The 18735-nt window shown below is 35.2% G+C and overlaps 1 protein-coding gene and 1 pseudogene across 2 annotated transcripts in view; both read left to right on the forward strand.

Annotated features, from left to right (window-relative positions):
* ATRNL1 (attractin like 1) overlaps window positions 1-18735 on the forward strand; it is a 784731-nt gene that overhangs the window by 542885 nt on the left and 223111 nt on the right. The window lies entirely within an intron of this gene.
* The window catches only part of LOC123577564, a 28432-nt pseudogene continuing 26889 nt past the window's right edge, over window positions 17193-18735 (forward strand).

Consider the following 18735-nt stretch of genomic DNA (forward strand, 5'->3'; position numbering starts at 1 on the left):
GTGCATGCCTGTCAGGTTCATGGAACAGTAAGCATTGGGTCTAGGCAGATGATAACAGGGCCTTGCAGATCTTTATAAAGACTTTGACATTGAGGTCTGAGTGAAGAGAAGAGCCATTTGCAATCGCAGGGTTGTGCAAGAAGACTGACATAATTTGATGGTTTTAAAAAGGATCACTCTGCCCTTTGGGTTGAGAATAGTTTGAGAGAGATGTCTTCATACAGTTCCCTGACAAACAGACACCAAGACGAATTTGTTCACCTGGGATTGAAGAATTTGTTGGTAGGGAATAGAACCATGAAGAAGGAAATAGAAGGCAGCCAATACCACTATGAACAACCAGAAGTTAATATCCTTGGGAATCACACATCAGACCCTGGACACCAGATGCAATGGGGCTGAGTATTTATTCCCCAACTCCTTTTAGTTACTGGTTGAGGACTACTTCTTAGGAGCCCAGAGAAAGCCCTCCGGCAAAAAAAAAAAAATGTAGGTTTTCACATTGGCAACCATCAGGAAACTGACACAGTAACTGAGGGGTGATGTAAATCAACCTATAGTTCCTGCTACTGGGGCAGGATATAAGGACAGAGACTTGTTAGTAGGCTACTGTAGGAATCTAATAGCAGTAGATTGCTATTAGATTATGGTGGCAAGACCAGGGCGGTAGCAGTTGAAGGGATGAGTCCAGAAGTGATCACCTTCTGGACTGCGTTTTTAAGGTTGCTATTCGTATAATGTTCTCATTTTGAAAGTCTTTCCAGTGACATGATCGTAAAGTCTAAATAGAAAGATAAAAAAATGATTTTTCAGTTCTGGCTCAAGATGGAAACATGGAAAGATCCTGCACTTACTACCTCCTCCTACAGACACACTGAATCCACATCTATATATGGAACACTTTTCTCAAAAAAAAAAAAATCCTAAAAATTGGTGGAACAACCCCTTTAGATCAAGTGAATGGGAAGAAAACCACATTGAAGCAGGTAGGAAAAGGCGAGACAGAGTCTCAAAATAAACCCCACCCCGACACTCACACTCAGGAGAGAACTAAAAACCCAGAGCTTCTCCCTGAGGGGTGAAGGGTTTGTACTTCACATCAGGCGTACCAACCTTTAAGACCATTTCCTGGGAGATGAGCCCCCAAAGCATCTGGCTTTGAAGACCAGTGGAGCTGTGCCTGAGGGGCAGGCTTCTGGTTTGGTGCACTTACAGCCGCTACAGAGGTTCTCAAGTAATGTGGGCTGGTGGACATTATCTTTGTGTTCTCCTTCTTCCTTGCTCCAGCTTGCTGGTATCTTCTGGAATGGAGTTTATATCCTTGTCTGGTGCCCTGAGTGTTGCAGCTGCCACCAGGGGACACCTCTTCATTGCTTGGCTCTGGTGACCAGTGGGGCATATATTCACAAGTCCTACAGGATTGTAACCAAAGGAGAAAGACTTCTTAAATAGCTACAATCCCCAGGCCACAGCAAGAGGCAACAAACTCAGGGGCTCAGTCTTTCTGTGAAAGAGGCCTATTAGTTTATCACCATAGCCGCAGCCTGAGGGCCAGGCTTCTAATTAAATACACATATAAAGGCTGACTGCAAATCATATATCTGATAAGGGGTTAATATTCAATGTTTATATGGAACTCATACAACTTAGCAGAAAAAAACAGATTAAAACATAGGCAGAGGATCTGAATAGATGTTTCTAGAGAAAACACAGAGATGGCCAGCAGGTATATGAACAGATGCTCAGTTATCAAAAAGATAAGAAATAATAAATGTTGGCAAAGATAAGTATTGAGAGGAACTCTTATGGATTGTTGGTGGGAATGTAAATTGGTGTAGCCATTGTGGAGAACTGTATGGAGTTTCCTTTAAAAAATTAAAAATAGAACTACCATACGATCCAGCAGTTCTACTTCTGGGCATTTATCAAAGGAAAATGAAAACACTAATTCAAAAATATATCTGCACTTCCATATTTAGTACCACATTATTTACAATAGCCAAGATATGGAAACAACGTAAGTGTGCATTGATAGATGAATGGATAAATAAGAAGTGAGAATATATATATATATATGTATATGTATATATATACATATACATATATATATATGGAATTACATATATATGGAATTATATATATATATATATATATATATATATATATATATATACATATATGGAATATATATTCTGTGCTGACAGCTCAGAGCCTGTAGCCTGCTTTGGATTCTGTGTCTCCCCCACCCCCTGCCCCTCCTCCACTCTCTTTCTCTCTCTCTCTCTCTCTCTCAAAAATAAATAACATTAAAAATATTTTTAAAAAACTGAAAAAAGAATGAAATTTTGCCATTTGCAAAAACATGGATGGACTTTGAGTGCATTATGGTAAGTGAAATAAGTCACAAAGAGAAAGGCAAATACCATATGATCTCATGTATAGGTGGAATCTAAGAAAGAAAGAAAGAAAGAAAGAAAGAAAGAAAGAAAGAAAGAAAGAAAGAAAGAAAGAAAAGAGAGGGAAGGAAAGGAAAGGAGGGAAGAAACGAAGGAAGGAAGGAAGAAAAGGAAAGAGAAGGAAAGGAAAGGAAAGGAAAGGAAAGGAAAGGAAAGGAAAGGAAAGGAAAGGAAAAAAAGAAATAAAAGGAAGAAAGAAAAGGCAAGCTCATAAGACACAGAGAACAGACTGGTGATTGCCAGAGCCAAGGGTCAGGGACTGTGCAAAATGGGTGAAGGGAATCAAAGATACAAACTTCTAGTTATAAAATAAATAATTCATATGAATGCAATGTACAGCATGATGACCATAGTTAGTAATAATATATTGTATATTTGGGGTGTCTGGGTGGCTCAGAGTTGATTAAGCTCCTGCTAGGGCTCATGTCATGGTCTCACGGTTCATGAGATTGACCCCCACATTAGGCTGTGTGCTGATAGAATCCCTGCTTGGGATTCTGTCTCTCTCTCTCTCTCTCTCTGTCTCTCTGTCTCTCTCTTTCTTTCTCCCTCATACCCCTCTCTGTCTCAAAATAAATAAACATTAAGAAAATAATACTGTATTGTATGTTTGAAGGTTGCTAGGAGAACAAGTCTTAAAAGTTCTCATCACAAGAAAAAAATTGTATAACTATGTATGGTGACAGATGTTAACTAGACTTATTATGGTGATCATGTTGCAATATATACAAATATCAAATCATCACGTTGGCTCATTATATTTTACACTTGAAACTAATATAGTGTTATTTGTCAATTATACATCAAAAAATTTCAGAACAAGGAAATTATTTTATCTTTTCAAATGGCACTGTAATCGCTCTAGAACTTCTGAGGCTGCTGTATTTATTCATTGAGATACATAATGGCATTCTGTCTTAGTCTCTCAAGCAACAAAATATGTGCCTTTCTTTATCAACTGATAGAAACCATGGGAAATGGAGGCAAAAGCATCTATCGCCCTTTAAGTGACTTAGACTGGCTGGCTTTGTTAGCTCTGGTGTCGCACTAAGAGCACAGCAAACAATTGGATGACCAGCAAGTGAACATACAACCCTTTGACTGAAGTGATGAGGATGTTAAAAATGTACATTTCTTATTCATGTTTTGTTTTGGGGTTTTTTTTTGCTGGGAGTATAAACTTGTATGAGTCCTTAAGTATAATTGGCAATTTTTGCTGGGATATTATTTTTTGTTTGTATTTTTATTTCTAATTATTTTTTTAGCCAATTATTCTCATGCTGCCACTTATAACACTGAAAAACAAAACCACTTCCTGACCAACAATAAAGGATTTGTTAACTTATTATATGTTACACAGTAGTATATACATTGTGATCTAATTTCGATAAACATGGAAAAGAGTAAATTCTGAATAATAGTTATATCTAGCAGGGTGGGATATATGAGTTGTTCTTCTTGTGTAGCATTCTGTACTGTCCTTTCTCTGATGGCATGCACTGCCCCCCTTTTTTTTTAACAAGGAATTAATGAAAGTATCAGTCTAATGGAAGTACAAAATGTGGGCTAGTTTTTCCCAATTTTTAGACTCATACTAACTTCACATATATTCAGGTTTGAAATTTTGCCAGTTATTTAAGATGAATGTTTCTGGTCATCATTTCCATTTTAGGGAATAAAAACCCTACTCATATTGTACATATTATGGGCTGCTCTGTTACCTCTTAACCCACTGTAATTAATTTATCTACATTTCAATTTTTGATAATGTAGATGACCAGTGGGGTGTATTCTGTAACATTAGCACTTAGGTATTCATCAAGCATGTACTAGAGAGAGCTTTCCAGACAATAGAAATGAGGATTCATGGTGCCAAAGTAAGGGGCTTCATCTTGATCTTCCTAGGTCATGGGAAAAATTGAAATGTTTAAATTGAGTTTAAGATTCTGTTCTTCAACATTTGTTTACATACACTTTCTCAGCCTTATTTGAGCCTTACATTAATCTAAGGAAAAAGGCACAGCAATTTCATTTGTTCTGTTTACCAGAATCAGGTATAACTGAGCAAACTGAGGCTCTGTGAGCTTAAGACCTTTGTTCGATACCACATATTCGTTCACCAGTAGAGCAAGAACTGGGATCTGAATCTCAGATTGGCCCAAAAGTTTCTCTCTTATCCCATTCTTTAAACATGCTGATATTAGTTCAAGCTGGGAACACATCTTAGGCCCTAACGTTATCAGTGGAATATTTTCTTGCAAAACATGGAGTTACTTGAGGTTTTTGTAGTATTCTTTGATTCCAGGGACTCGGACAGTCATGAAGAATTGAGACAGTTCAGCCTAGTACACGATGTAAGAAACCTCTTGTCCAAGGTGACAGGCACATTGTCCAGGCCAGACAAATGAGCAGCTGTATGCCAAGAGCACTGCTGGCTTCACCACAGAGAAGCATGAGTTGTTGGGCACAGCCAGTGGCCAGCCCCTCTGGCATTTCATTCCTGCCCGCCATCTTCCTGGACCGTAGTTCCTATGGTTGGCGTCAGTGGTTTATTTTCTTTTCCCTGGGTTTTCGCTTTTGGAAGTGTCATAACCATCTTGTGATATTTGAATTTTAATTATTTTGTTAACATTTACCATGATTCTTTAATTATGTAAGTAATAAATCCTCACTGTAGAAAAAGCAGTGCAAAAATAATCAAAGTTAAAATTGAAATCTTCCATAATCTCACTGTCCATAAATACTCACTGACAGAACTTTTATTTCCTCCCAGTAACATTTTCCTTTTGCACATATGTATTTTTACAAAATTGAAAGTATATTCTATATTTGATTTTACATTCTGTTTTTCTCATTTGGTGAACATTTTTTACTTCTAGGTTTGTGTTTAAAATGTTGTCTTAATTATTTTCTGGCATAACATAATTTATTTCCCTATTTTATTTTCAATTAGCTTGATTCCAATTTCACACTGTGATAAATAAGACTGTAATTAATTCTTGTACACAACTCTTGATCCTAATCTGTGGAAGAAAACCTATTAGATCAAAAATTATAACCCTTTGTGGATCTTGAGATACACTGCTTATTTACTTTCCAAAATTGCCCCTATTTGTACTACTTTTAGTAAAGTATGAGAATTCTGGTTTTCTAGCACCGGTGTCAAAAATTATTTTAAAAGCATTTCTAAAAACAGTCTTGTTAATTTTGATACATGAAATGTTGTCTTTTCTTCATCAGACATCTTATTAGTAGTGAGAGTGAATATTTTTGTATTGTCTTTGACCATTTTATTTCTCCTCATTCATTTCATTGACTAGTATTTCCTTGTTCTCCTTTATTTTAATTTTTTTATATTTATTTATTTTTGAGGCGGGGGGGGGGGGGCGCAGAGGGAGAGGGAGACACAGAATCCGAAGCAGGCTCCAGGCTCTGAGCTGTCAGCACAGAGCCCAACGTGGGGCTTGAACCCACCAACTGTGAGATCAGGACCTGAGTCGAAGTTGGATGCTCAACCAACTGAGCCACCCAGGCACCCCATGTATTCCTTTATTTTAATAGCATTTATTGATGGTACTCTGGTTATGCAAGATTTTCTATATCAATTACAGAAAATTTGAAGATGTTAGAAGAGCTTTCAGTTTTTTCTTCATTTTTGTATTGTAACATTCTTTGTTTCTTATTTATACCAAATATATTAAATGTATATTTTCTGTTATAAATATTTTCCCTTCTGATATTGCTATTAGAACTTTATATTTTCTCTATTTTTTTCTATTAATCAGACTGTCTTAGTAATATTTTCAGACACTACCCTTGCTTCCTGTTTGTCCTGACTTTTCTATTATGTCCCCTTTTTTGCTGGTCTTCTTTTGAATTGACGATTTTTTTAAAAAAAATCAGTATTTCTCAACTTTCTCCTCAAATTTCCTCAATTTTTTTCTTTAACCAATTTTATGTTATACACTCTTGCTCTTTTTATAGTAATTTCTCGTCAATTTTTAACAGGCATAATTAAAGTCTGAAATTAATGAACATTTCTACTTCTTTGCAAACAACGTAAGAACCTAAAAACAGTTTGAATCTTATGTGACACAGTTTTTTTGTAGTTCTGAGTTTGTCACTAGTTGAATTAAACATTATTATTGACGTTGTTGCTTTACATGATCAATATGTGTTTAAATTTACTTACATATTTACAATTTCTTTGCTCACTGTTTTTCTTTGCATTCAGAGCTTGCTTCCAAAATGTTTGCTTTGTCCCATGACTTGCCTTTAGAAATTCCTTTACCACATGTCGTTTGATAATAAAATCATTTAGTTTGCTGCTTACTGCTCCCCTTTTCAGTTTTACCTAATTACTTACACTCTAAGAAATGTTTTAAAAATATACCTTATCAAGCATCTAGTTAATTTGCAATGGGAGGGACATACTTGCACATTTCGTTTATTTGAAAATTGTTCTCGCATTTGGCTTCCAATGTCACAACTGAGAAGTCTTCTAACAGTATTGTTACCATTCCTTTGCAGCTAATCTAGCCCATCTTTCCAATGGCTTTTGTCTCTGGTATTCTGCAGTTTTACCATGATTTTCCTAACCTGAATTTACTTGTATTTATGCTACTTGGCATATTTTGTGTTTCTATGTCTGAGGATTCAAATCTTTGTTTACTTCTAAAAATTCACACTTATTATCCCTTTGAATTTTCTTCTCCCTCATTTTCTCTGTTCTCCCAACAAGATTCTGATTATATGCATGTTGGCCTTTCTCATCCTATCTGCAATATCTCTTAACCTCTCAGGTGTATTTTCCATCACCTTCTCTGTGTTTCTTTTGACTTACTTCCTCAGGGCCTTATTCCAACTCACACATTTTTTTGTTGGGCAATATATAACTTGCTTTCTGCCCTATCCATTGTATTACTTTCAATACCTTCCTTTTTTTCATTTTTAAAAGTTCTGTTTTGTTCTTTTTTGAAGATGCTTAGCAGTTTTTCAAAGTCTCTTTTCTTGCTAGTTTTTATTACATCATATGTCATTCCAAACATAATTATTTTTATTTTATATCTGATCATTCCACTCTCTGAAATCCTTGGAAACCTAAATCTATTGCTTATTTCTGTTGGCTCTCACCCATTCTGGCAAATTTCCTTGTGTATTTGGCGGTCTTTGTGAGCTCCTCTTTGTTGGATCTTAATCTGGGGTTTTCTATTGGCCTAAATAAAGAATGCTTTCCTCCAAAGAAGATTGCTTCTGCCAGAAACCAAGGGCTTGCCATAATTCTTTCCCCACTTCTCCCAGGGTCCCCGGCGTAGTGCAGGAATCTCAAGCTCAGCTTTCTTATCTTTTGGGTTACTTAGATTAGCATTTGTCCTCAGGGCCGCCCTGCTTTATCCTTTGCTTGCTGCTTTCTACTCCCCTTTCCAGTTTTGACTGGTTGCCTTGGACCACTCCCTTACTGCCTGTAATGTCAGGAATGCGTTAAAAAGTATTAAGAATTTGGTTATTGTAGGGTGGGAAGACCTTACTCAACATGGCGGTTTGTCTTCTGTAGCAGCTCTGTTTTACCGGACAGAGGTTCTCTTTGTTTGGATGGCTGTTTCCCTGTCATTCGCTTGTTATTTTAAAAGGTCATCATTTTGAGACTCCAGTTTTGTCAACCTCTGAGGTCTCACTACTTGTTCATGGGCTGTCAACCCCATGAAGCAGTCAAGCCACCAATTCCTTATTGACCTTCTTGTACTTCTAAGGCTCAGGAACAGGAAGGACTCCTACCACTGATTATGCTATTTTTTTTAGCCCTCGGAGGGCCGGACAATCCAAGCGTATTCTTTTAGGAAGTATATGGACTTTCCTCTCGGTGTTTTATAGATCTTTACAGACCAAACATCTGTAAAATCCTTATCCTCGTTTCTAGGCACTTTCCCAGTCCGAAGAGGGCAACATCTGGCACAAGTTTCCTGAGCCAAAACTTCTACAGGCCACAAGCCCTATTTGCACACAGTCACTCATAGGTCCCAGGAGCCACGTACCTTAAAGAGGGAGATGATTTTCAGTTCGTGATAGAAAGAAACTGAGTTAAGGTCACACCTCCTCATATTCCTCATAACAAATGCTTTAGAAGATAGAGTATTTCTTATTTCAAGAAAAATATTTAAAATAAATAGGAGATTTTTATAGGCACAGCTTTGGTTCTTAAAGTATGGAAGGATCTGGATTCCCAGTTGTCTTTTCAAATTGCCTATATCTTTATTGTAAAATTATGAAAGACCTTTCATCACCAAGACCATTTAGCAGATGGTGTTTTCAAAAATTGTTTTAGAAATACAAGATTTGGAATCATAACAGAATGTCCTGAATTTCATGAATGAATGGAGCATGAATTAAGATTTGAAGGTGATTCTTCAGAATTAACATGATATGAATAGAGCCTAACAACATGGTATGAATATACACTTAAATTATTGGAATCTGCATGGTCCTAATTTAATATGATCAGAAGACAGAATTTATTTAATCATGAAAAAGTTATTTGTTTATAATTTTTAGTAAATAGCTTTATAAATGCCCTAGGTAAACTATGTATAAGTAAAATACTGCTAGTGTATTTCATACAGAATTCAGTGAGGTCAAAGCTAAATGTATATACATTTACATTTCTCATATATTTTCAAAATTAAAAATTTGTAAATTGAAGTTTTTGTTGAGACATTAAAACTTTATGGTTGTCTTCTCTTAATCATTTACAATGATTTTTTAAAATTTTTTATGTTTATTTATTTTTGAGAGGGAGAGAGAGAGAGAGAGAGAGAGAGAGACAGACACTGTGAGCTGGTAGAGAGAGAGGAAGACACAGAATCCAAAACAGACTCCAGGCTCTGAGCTGTCAGCACAGAGCCCGACGCGGAGCTCGAATTCATAGACTGCGAGATCATGACCTGAGCTAAAGTCAGATGCTTAACTGACTGAGCCACCCAGGTGCCCCATCTTAATCATTTAAAATGAATATAAACTATGATGGAGAAGAATGTAAAGATGAACAACAACAACAAAAGGATAAATGCATTTTCACCTCTTAGTGGCGGATATGATAAACAGAAACATTGGCCAGTACAAAGTCTTATAACCCTGAGCCCCTGTATTCATATTAGCTATCATTCAGCAGAGCAATACACCACTCAAGGGTATGGTCATATCTCAGTTGAAGCAATACTAGCATAAATTATTTATATATAGCAATCGTTCAAGTTAGAAGTGGCTATGCAAAGTGAGGCTGTAATATAATTTATTAGAAAGTTGTAAGTGCAGTTTAGCAATTCTTGGGGGGTGGTCTTCCAGCTCTGAGTAAAAAAGACTGAATTTCCAACCCCATTCTCATCCTTCACCTACTCTTGCATAAAACATTGGACCCATTAAAAAAAATGTGCTCAATAGATTGGGCAGATTACATACACTGCAAACAAAAATATTCTACAATCTGTGATGCACAGTACGGTATTTTTGAGTACTGTCAAAGACTTTTAATACTCACTATAATGTATATGTTAAACTATTCATGTTTAATGAGTAACATAAAACTAATATTAATATCTTAATACTGATTACTCATAACAACAAAAAGCTTATTATAATGCTTTTGTCTCCTTATTCTAACTTTTTAGGTCACCTTCAAGCACTTTTTTGTGTCTGGAAGTATGCAATGGTTATTTTCTTAGTTTTCTTTAAATATTTTATTAGGATGTAGTTCCCCATGACAGTTTTTATTACGTTAAATTTATGTTTCTGTAATACATTTTTTGCTTACATTTCATGTAAAATCAGTTACTAATTTAACCTTTATTTCCTCCTCCTTTCCATTGATAGATAATCTGATGAGGTTTATATCCTCAAGGGAATAACTGACTGTAAGAACTCTATAAAATGCTGTTAAATCAAATGGAAATCTCATAAAGTGATATCTCAGATATTAGAAGTGTAGTGCTAGATATTTTGTATGTAGAACCAGAGAAACTAATAATGTTATACTTTGGCCAAGTACACGTTTTCACACTTTGCTTTCTTAGAAAATAAGATAGCAACTAGGTAAAAATTTAGGATATTAAATCTGAAAACTTACATCAAATCTTAGTATACATTTTCCTTTTACACAAGGCCATAATTCTATACTATTCATACAAAACATCTTTGTTTATACTTAAACCGTATAATTTTGTTCATGTTTATTGTAAGCCCCTTTTAATTTTTAGTTTATGAAGAAAGGTTGTGCATTAACCATTCATGTCATATAAAAATGGGCAGACTAAATATCATATAGGTAAGGTGTATATGCAATTTTTCATGGAGAAGGAGTCATTATTTCTTAAGGTCTTTTTTTTTTATCTCCAATACATCTTAGAAAACAAAAACAAAATTAACATTATTTCATTTTTCCCTAATTCCTGATGGAAAATATATCTTAGAAAGAAAATCTCTATTCTGTGAAACACTGGTTCAACAAATGTTGACCAAACTTAACTGCTGCAAAGCAGTAAGGGAGATGGATATGGAAAGCCATTGTCTCTATCTTCCAGAAATTTACAGACCCAAAGGAAATATAAGACATGTAAAAATGTGTCTAATAAAAAATACAGTGTGATTAATGCCAAAAGAAAAACAGACACAAAGAATAGGGAAAAAAAGAATTCAAAACTCAGGACGTTGATAAATGTTTCATGAGCGATTATGGTGGAAGATCTTGGCCTTTGAAAGTAGATAAAATGTCAATAAACAGAGACAAGAGTAGGTTTGAAATGCGAAGAGCAAAAAGAACCGCCACACTGCAGGACCAGTAGGAGCAAAAGGCAGACACAGGAAAGAGTGTTGTATGTGTGGGCAGCAGTAGGAAGGCAGGATTAGCTTGCTGGGGAAGGAATTGTGGGAATCAAGATAGAAGATATTATGAAAGTCAATTTAAATGAGATGGCAAGGATCACACAAGAGTTTTGAGCAGAATTTTTTGATTGATTTTAGAGAAATGATACTGGGAGCATTTTGGAGCATCACTTGTTTTGAAGAATGACTGAGAACGAGAAACATGTGGGGAAGTTAAGCCCCGAACTAGTTGCTGTCAAAATGTAAAGTAAATATATTGAAAACTGTGAAGAAGCAGAATTTATAGAACTAAACAATGAATTGAATATGGAAATGGAGACTGGGACAAAGGGAAAGGTCAGAATGCTGGGAATTCTTCATACACACTTGAAGTAATGGGAGTGAGAAGGGAAAAGAGAATCAAAGACAGAGTGTAGGAAAATTGCTATAATTAAAATGTTGGAGGCATATTGAAGGAAACAAAGTATCAAATGACAGCTTGAGAAAGACGCAAATTGAAAAAAAGAAGGTATGCCAGAAGGGATGAAGTGAGAAAAGATGCCACCCATTTCATGAGCAGTCAAAGAATGTAGGAACTGAGGAGGGGAGGTGAAATCTGGTAATCATGCAGTCATTGGTGACTATTGAGAAAGTCAAATGAATGGCAGAAACCAGACAAAAAAGGCTGGTTGAAGACGAGAAAGTGGATGCAACAAGGCTAGACTACCATTTTAACATTGGTAATGTTGAAAGGAAGGAAGGAGTTGAGATGGTAATTTAAGAAACCGGCAGATCCAAGAGAAAGTTCCTCTAGGAGAATTATCGAAGGGGGGAAAATGTATGTTAGCACAGAGGAGAAGTGAAAGCAGAGAGAGGATGAAAGAAACAAGTAAGAGAATTATTTGGGAGAGATAAGAAAATGATGAGTAAAGACTAAAGGGAATTTGAGCAGTTTCATGTGATAGAAGTTTACCTTTGATGATGATCTTTTGTGTGCGTGTGTGGTAATATTGGAAGTAAGGTCACCTGCAGAGAGTACGCTATGGGTATAAGTGTGAGATTTAAGGATAATGGGGTGTCCAGGTGGCTAAGTCAGTTGGGCAGCCAACTCTTGGTTATATCTTGCAGTTTGTGGGCTTGAGCCCCACATAGGGCTCTGCACTGTCAGAGCAGAGCCTGCTTGGGATTCTCAGTCTACCTCTCTTTCTGTCCCTCCCCCACTTGCTTGCTTTCTCTCTCTCAAAAATAAATAAATAAACATTAAAAAAAAAAAAAAGAATAGAAGAGATTTAGAACACTTACACTAGAGGCTTGATAGCAAGTGAAGACAGAAAACTGGGAGTTATCCAAGATGTCTCCTACCCTATTCTTCATCTATCAGTCATGGAGCCCTGTCAGTTGTACACCCAAAATAGATTTTAAATCATTACTTCATCCTACTACTACCGCTGTAATTTCAAACCTTCAAAACCTTTTTCCTGAATGTATTGTGTGTCTCTCTTTATGGGTCTCTCTGCCTTTCTCTGCCTCCCTCTTCCAGCCTTTTTTCCACAGTGCTACCAAAGTGATCTTTCTAGGGTACAAATCTGCTTATGTCCCCCTGCTCAAAATTCTCCAAGGAATCCTCATCTCCTACAGTAAAAATTCAAACTCCTTTGCATAAGGTACCATAACCTACAGCAATCCAGTCTGTTCCTTTCTATCCAATCATTTCTTGTTATCTCACCCAAACAACCTGATCCCCTCCCAACATCCTTGCCTCTATTTTTGTTTCTGTAATTCCCTTATCCTGTAAGAACTTGCCTATTTGGTAGAATGTGACTAATTCTAATAGTGTAAAGAAGGAGGAGGAGAGGGGGAAAGAAGAGGAGAAGAAATAGATGAAGAAGGAGAAAGAGAGGCAAAGGAGAAAGAAGGAGAAGAAGGAGGAAGAGAAAAAGAAGGAGGAGGGAGAGAAGAGATGTATGAATAAGGAAAGAAATGAATGAAATACAGTATATTAAGATGAAATAAAGGATTGCTGAGCAGCAAGAGAAACCCAAAGGAACTTAGCATATGCAATAAGGACAATGACTTTGTCTTATAATGACCTTAAAGCTAGAATCAGAAGTGAGGAAAGAAGGGTGGGGTTTACTCAGGGTCAGATACTGGCAAAGTGAATAGAGAATCAAGTTTGTGAGAGATTCTGGGATTTTAGGATGAGAACCCCTTTTAAATTTGATGTGAGTGGGAGTAAGAAGGTGATGGATGGTGAAGGCAAAATTCTGTGTCTGGCAATATGGATAGCTCAAGGAATAGAGAGCTGAGATTAATTTGTTAATTAATTCATTATTTTCTTGCTAATCTAACCTTTACTGTGTTTCTCCTACTGTGTCAAGCTTTGAGAATGCAGAAATGAATATAGGAGCACAGACTCTACTCTCGTGAATAACAGTTTAATTAGGGGTGTGGGAGTAATTCAGTGTTTAAGATCTTAAAGAAACTTGAGTTGTAAAATAGTTGGGACTGCTTGATTTTGCCTTATTTAGTCATTGTTCTCAATTAGGTAGACCTGTGTTCTACATACTCAGTTTTACAACTTCTTTTACTTTAATACACAGAAACACACAAACAATATACCACCCTTAAAAAAAATCAAACACTTTGTTTAGAAAAGATGATGATTTTGAAAAATGGGTAGAGAGGGAGGGAGCCAAAACATAAGAGACTCCTAAAAACTGAGAACAAACTGGGGGTTTATGGGAGGTGGGAAGGAGGGATGGGTGGGTGATGGTATTGAGGAGGACACCTGTCGGGATGAGCACTGGGTGTTGTATGGAAACCAATTTGACAATAAATTTCATATTAAAAAAATAAAATAAAATAAAAAATAAAAAAGAAATTAAAAAAAAGAAAAGATGATTTTGAATGAACAGGCAAAACATCTTTCGGTAACCACAGTGGAAAATGTTGTTTAACCAGTATGTTGTATACATATCCATATTTTATATACACATATTTTTGTCCTGGGGAAAAGGAATTATTATGTACTCTATGTGAATAAATACTGAGTATTACTAAGCCTACATACTTTTAAAAATATGTTTTTAGAGCAGTTTTGGGTTCATAGCAAAATTAAGAGGACAGCTCAGAGAATTGCCATATGCCTACCCAGTACCCCTACACAAGCACAACGTAAGTTTTTGTCTTATAGTTTCTTGCTATAATGTTCACTTTTTCAAAATTATTGCATTTTTAAGTTATGTAATATATATGCGGCCCTTGAATCTCTTTTTGAAATGATATATTATGACTTTTTTGTATACGCTTTTGGGAATTTTTAGAAAGTACATTTACAAAATAAAATAATTTTATCTTATGTAAACTGAATTTCAAGCAGTTCCATATAACTGTTAATGAAGTACATTTTAACAAAGTACATTAAATTTTGATGGCCTCATTCATTCAGCAAAATAAATAAATAATTAAAAATTTTGAAAATGCACAGTGCACAATGTGAGACATTGCAGACAACACGAAAATGTTTATGCTACAGTCAGTGGTCTAGAATATCCTATCCTATGTATTCTTGAATCGTCAAGGCAGTATAGTTGTCATAACACACATTATTACTTTTTAAATAATGTTAGTTTCTTTCTGATTAGAAAATTCAAAAATTCTAATTATGGAAACTTTAGAAAATACAGAAAGGTATATTATAAAAATAAAAAGCCTCATCCATACTCCATCAGCTCTAACAAATGTTTACAGCCATGTTGAGACCACGTCTATCTAAATTAGAATGTGTTCACCACCACAGAAAGTTCCCTCATGCCCTTCTGTAGTTGGTACCATCCTTCTACCCCAAAGCCCTGCCAACCATTGGTCTGATTTGTTACTGTGGTTTTGCCTTTTCCAGAAAGTCATATAAATGGAAACATGTACTATGTAGCCTTTGGTATCTGGCTTCTTTCACATGCCTTCAAGATCTATCCATGTCATTTTAGGTGTCAGTAATCTGTTCTGTTGCCAAGTAGCATTCCATTATATGGATGCGCTACAATTGGTTTATCCAATCACCAAGGGATGATGATTATATTAAATTATTATATTATATTATATTACATTATATTGTATTAGAAATAATTTAGATTATTTCCAATATGGGGCTATTGTGAATAAAGCTATCATTAACACTTGCGTACAGCTCTATCTATGGAAATACGTTTTTATTTTTCCTGGGTAAATATCAGCAAAATTGTGGGTCATATGGCAAAAGTATATTTAAATTTAATTATTTTCAAAAGGGGCTGTACCATTTGTGTTCCTGTCAGGAGCATATAAAAGTTCCCAATGCTCTGCATCTCTATCAGCACCAGGTATTGTTGATTTTATTTTGTATTTTTTTTTATTCTAATAGGTGTGTGGTGGCATGTCATTGTTGTATTTGATTTTAAGGAGACCTAAATTTCTTTCCGTATAGATGAGGCCTGCCTACCCATTTGTAGGGGTGCATATCTGTAAATGTTTATTTTTCCATAGACGTATAGATGCATAGACATTAACGAGGGATATTCTGAAATAAAAGGCAGGAAGCAGGGTATATCTAATATGTGCCTATAATACAAGAATTCAGAAAGTGTCGTTGAGAAAAATAGCTTTGTAAAATGGTTGTATTTTTCTAGCTTCCTATGAGGCCCTCTTTAGTGAAATAACTCTATTAAATACAAAATAAAATATTAATATCAAAGATTAATTTTTAACACTTATAATAAAAAAATTAAGCATACAGAGAAATAGAAAAATGAATCATATCACTTAGCATTAGCAAGTGGTGACTCATGGCCAATCTTGTTTCAGCTCTATCCTCTCTTCCCCCAAACCCCACCAGTGATTATTTTGAAGCCAAATCCCAGGCACCAAAGATTAAATTTTAATTTAATCTCCGAGTTCTTGATTTATCATATTAGCATTAAAAATAACTGTTTAAAATGTTTAAATTTTAAAAATTAATTTCTAGTATTTATCTCTAAGGTTTTACTAGTATTTTTTTTTTGGTTTGACCTATTTATATGTAAAGTATTTGCTAGTTATATTATTACAGGCATTTATTCAATAAGCAATGGGAAATCATCACACCTGAATAGAAATAAAAACTCATTAAGTGAAATTGTTTTGTTTCATTGGCATATCGTATATTTAGTTTCTTTAATAGTGTTGTATAGACCTCAAATTAAAACAACTGCAGATTTTGCTTAATTAAAGGTGCTACTAAAGTTAACAATATAGGCCATTTGATGTATTTTTTTACTTAGTATATTATATTTTTAAAATTATACATTGAGTATAATCCTAGGATACTTTCTTAATTCCTATTATAGTACTGATCTAATTTTTCTCATTTCTTCATTTCTCAAATGAAGTACATAACCCATTTTAATTAAGAATAAAAAAGAAAAAGGAACTTCACATCATTAGGAATCCTGATTTTTGCCACTCTAACAAAAAAGACCATGAGCAATGTGAGATTAGTCAGATGTGAGGAATGATAAGCAACCATGTTAGGGACCACCTATGACTAACTACAATAATTGGGGAAGTAACCTTGACATATTTCAGTCCAAGTATGAGTCTCTGTAGTTTATTATGTTCCAGACAGTATCCATTACCAAAGATGTAGGGCCAAATTAACTTTAATGTTGCTCTCTTCACAAGACATTCCATAGCTAGCAATAACATTAAGATAATGCTGTTAAAATAAGAATTTCAATTATAAGGCAGATGAGACTGTGAAAAACATGACAGCCTTAATGAGAAGTAGGAGTTGGTATTCACTTTGATAAGGAACATAGTTATCACAGATAGAAAGGAAAGAAAATACAGCCTATAGCCTTTTCTTACTGTGTCATGTCGTCCTCCATTGATAACAGCCTTGGGTTCAAATTCATTTTTATTCATTTCCCAGACTGGTACTCGGATGATGATCCTGTGGATCTTTCAGCTGCAGTTCGAATACCTTCCATTTCTGTAGTGCTTCATTTTTCCAAATAGTTGAAAGCATTTCATCTTACGTGTTCTTACCTCATCTTTGTTAACATAAGAAAGAGAATCAAGATGTTGGTCTTGCAGGTGTGAAAACTGGATCAGTAACTCAGTGGTAACGTTGGGAATAGATTCAAATTACTTGAAGATCATCCAGTGGTTACTGGGGGGGTCTGATTTTAACCAAGACATGTAATAAATATGACTCAAGTGTGGTATCATTGTATGTGCTGTATTACACATGCCCTTGTTTTTGACTTTACAGTGGTAGAGAAAGAAGGGACTTGTGCATATCTCTGTATACACAGTATACAGTAAGATCAGAAGAACAGTAAGATCAGAAGAAAAAAGTCTCCATTGATAGCTATTTATTTTATCTGTTTACTGATAGCTCGCCCCTAAACCTGCAAGCACTCCTATGCTAGCTGTCCTACTAACTTTGTTGGTCAAACCTGTGAGTTGTGAACAGTACAGTGTTATCAAGGTGCTCCTGGTGTGGTTTAACACAGAATCCTATGCCTAGGCAAGCTGCCTGGCAGCACAGTTCCCTATCCTGAAGCTTCAAGGCTGTTTTATACAATTAAGGAAGGATAAGAGGGCATCCTGCTCATCTGATTTATAATCCACTTAGTGTTTAGTGTTAGTCATCGGCTGCATCATTTTTGTCTTCCTGTTGTAAATTGTCAGGGATTATAGTTTCTTCTTTTTCACTTTGAATTTTCACATTTCATGTGCAAATGCAGATTTTTCTTTGCATAAAGAATAAGCCTATATGATAATTTTGGCTATTTTTAGAGGTTTGGAACTCTTTTCTGCTTCTGGAAAAGCCTAGGTTCTTTTGGTTTTAATTCACCCCATATATCACCATTTATTTACCAATTATATAATTAATATAAGCATTTTTTCTCAATTCCCTTATAAATATATTTCTAATAAAGCATTTCCATCCATATTGCTTGCTCTAGAGCATGACCAATTTTCATAGTCCTTACTACAATATGCTGTAAAATACTCATAATGTTTGCGCTGTCTACTCTCGTATTTACTTAATCTATCATCACAGGGAGCATGGCCGATGCCTTTAAGTGAACCAATCGATTATACAGCATTATGTTTAGCTTCCACAAGCAGAAATTTCATTTTATCCCTTAGGAACCTTAATTCTGGAAATGAGCATTCCATCTAGATTCAGAATGTTCATTTATTAAATGCAAATATATTTTAGCTTACATAATACATATTTAAATGATAGAATTATAGAGTAACAATAAAATGTATAAGGTAATTTATTAGCATCTATGATGATTTTAAATATAATAAAAAATGAAACTGATTTAAATTACAAATATTACAGAAAATCTTTCAAGGCGAACCACAGATCTCAAAGGCAAAGTCGATGTTCTTAAAT

Source organism: Leopardus geoffroyi, chromosome D2 (genome assembly GCF_018350155.1).
Source record: "Leopardus geoffroyi isolate Oge1 chromosome D2, O.geoffroyi_Oge1_pat1.0, whole genome shotgun sequence".
In the NCBI taxonomy this organism is placed as follows: domain Eukaryota; kingdom Metazoa; phylum Chordata; class Mammalia; order Carnivora; family Felidae; genus Leopardus; species Leopardus geoffroyi.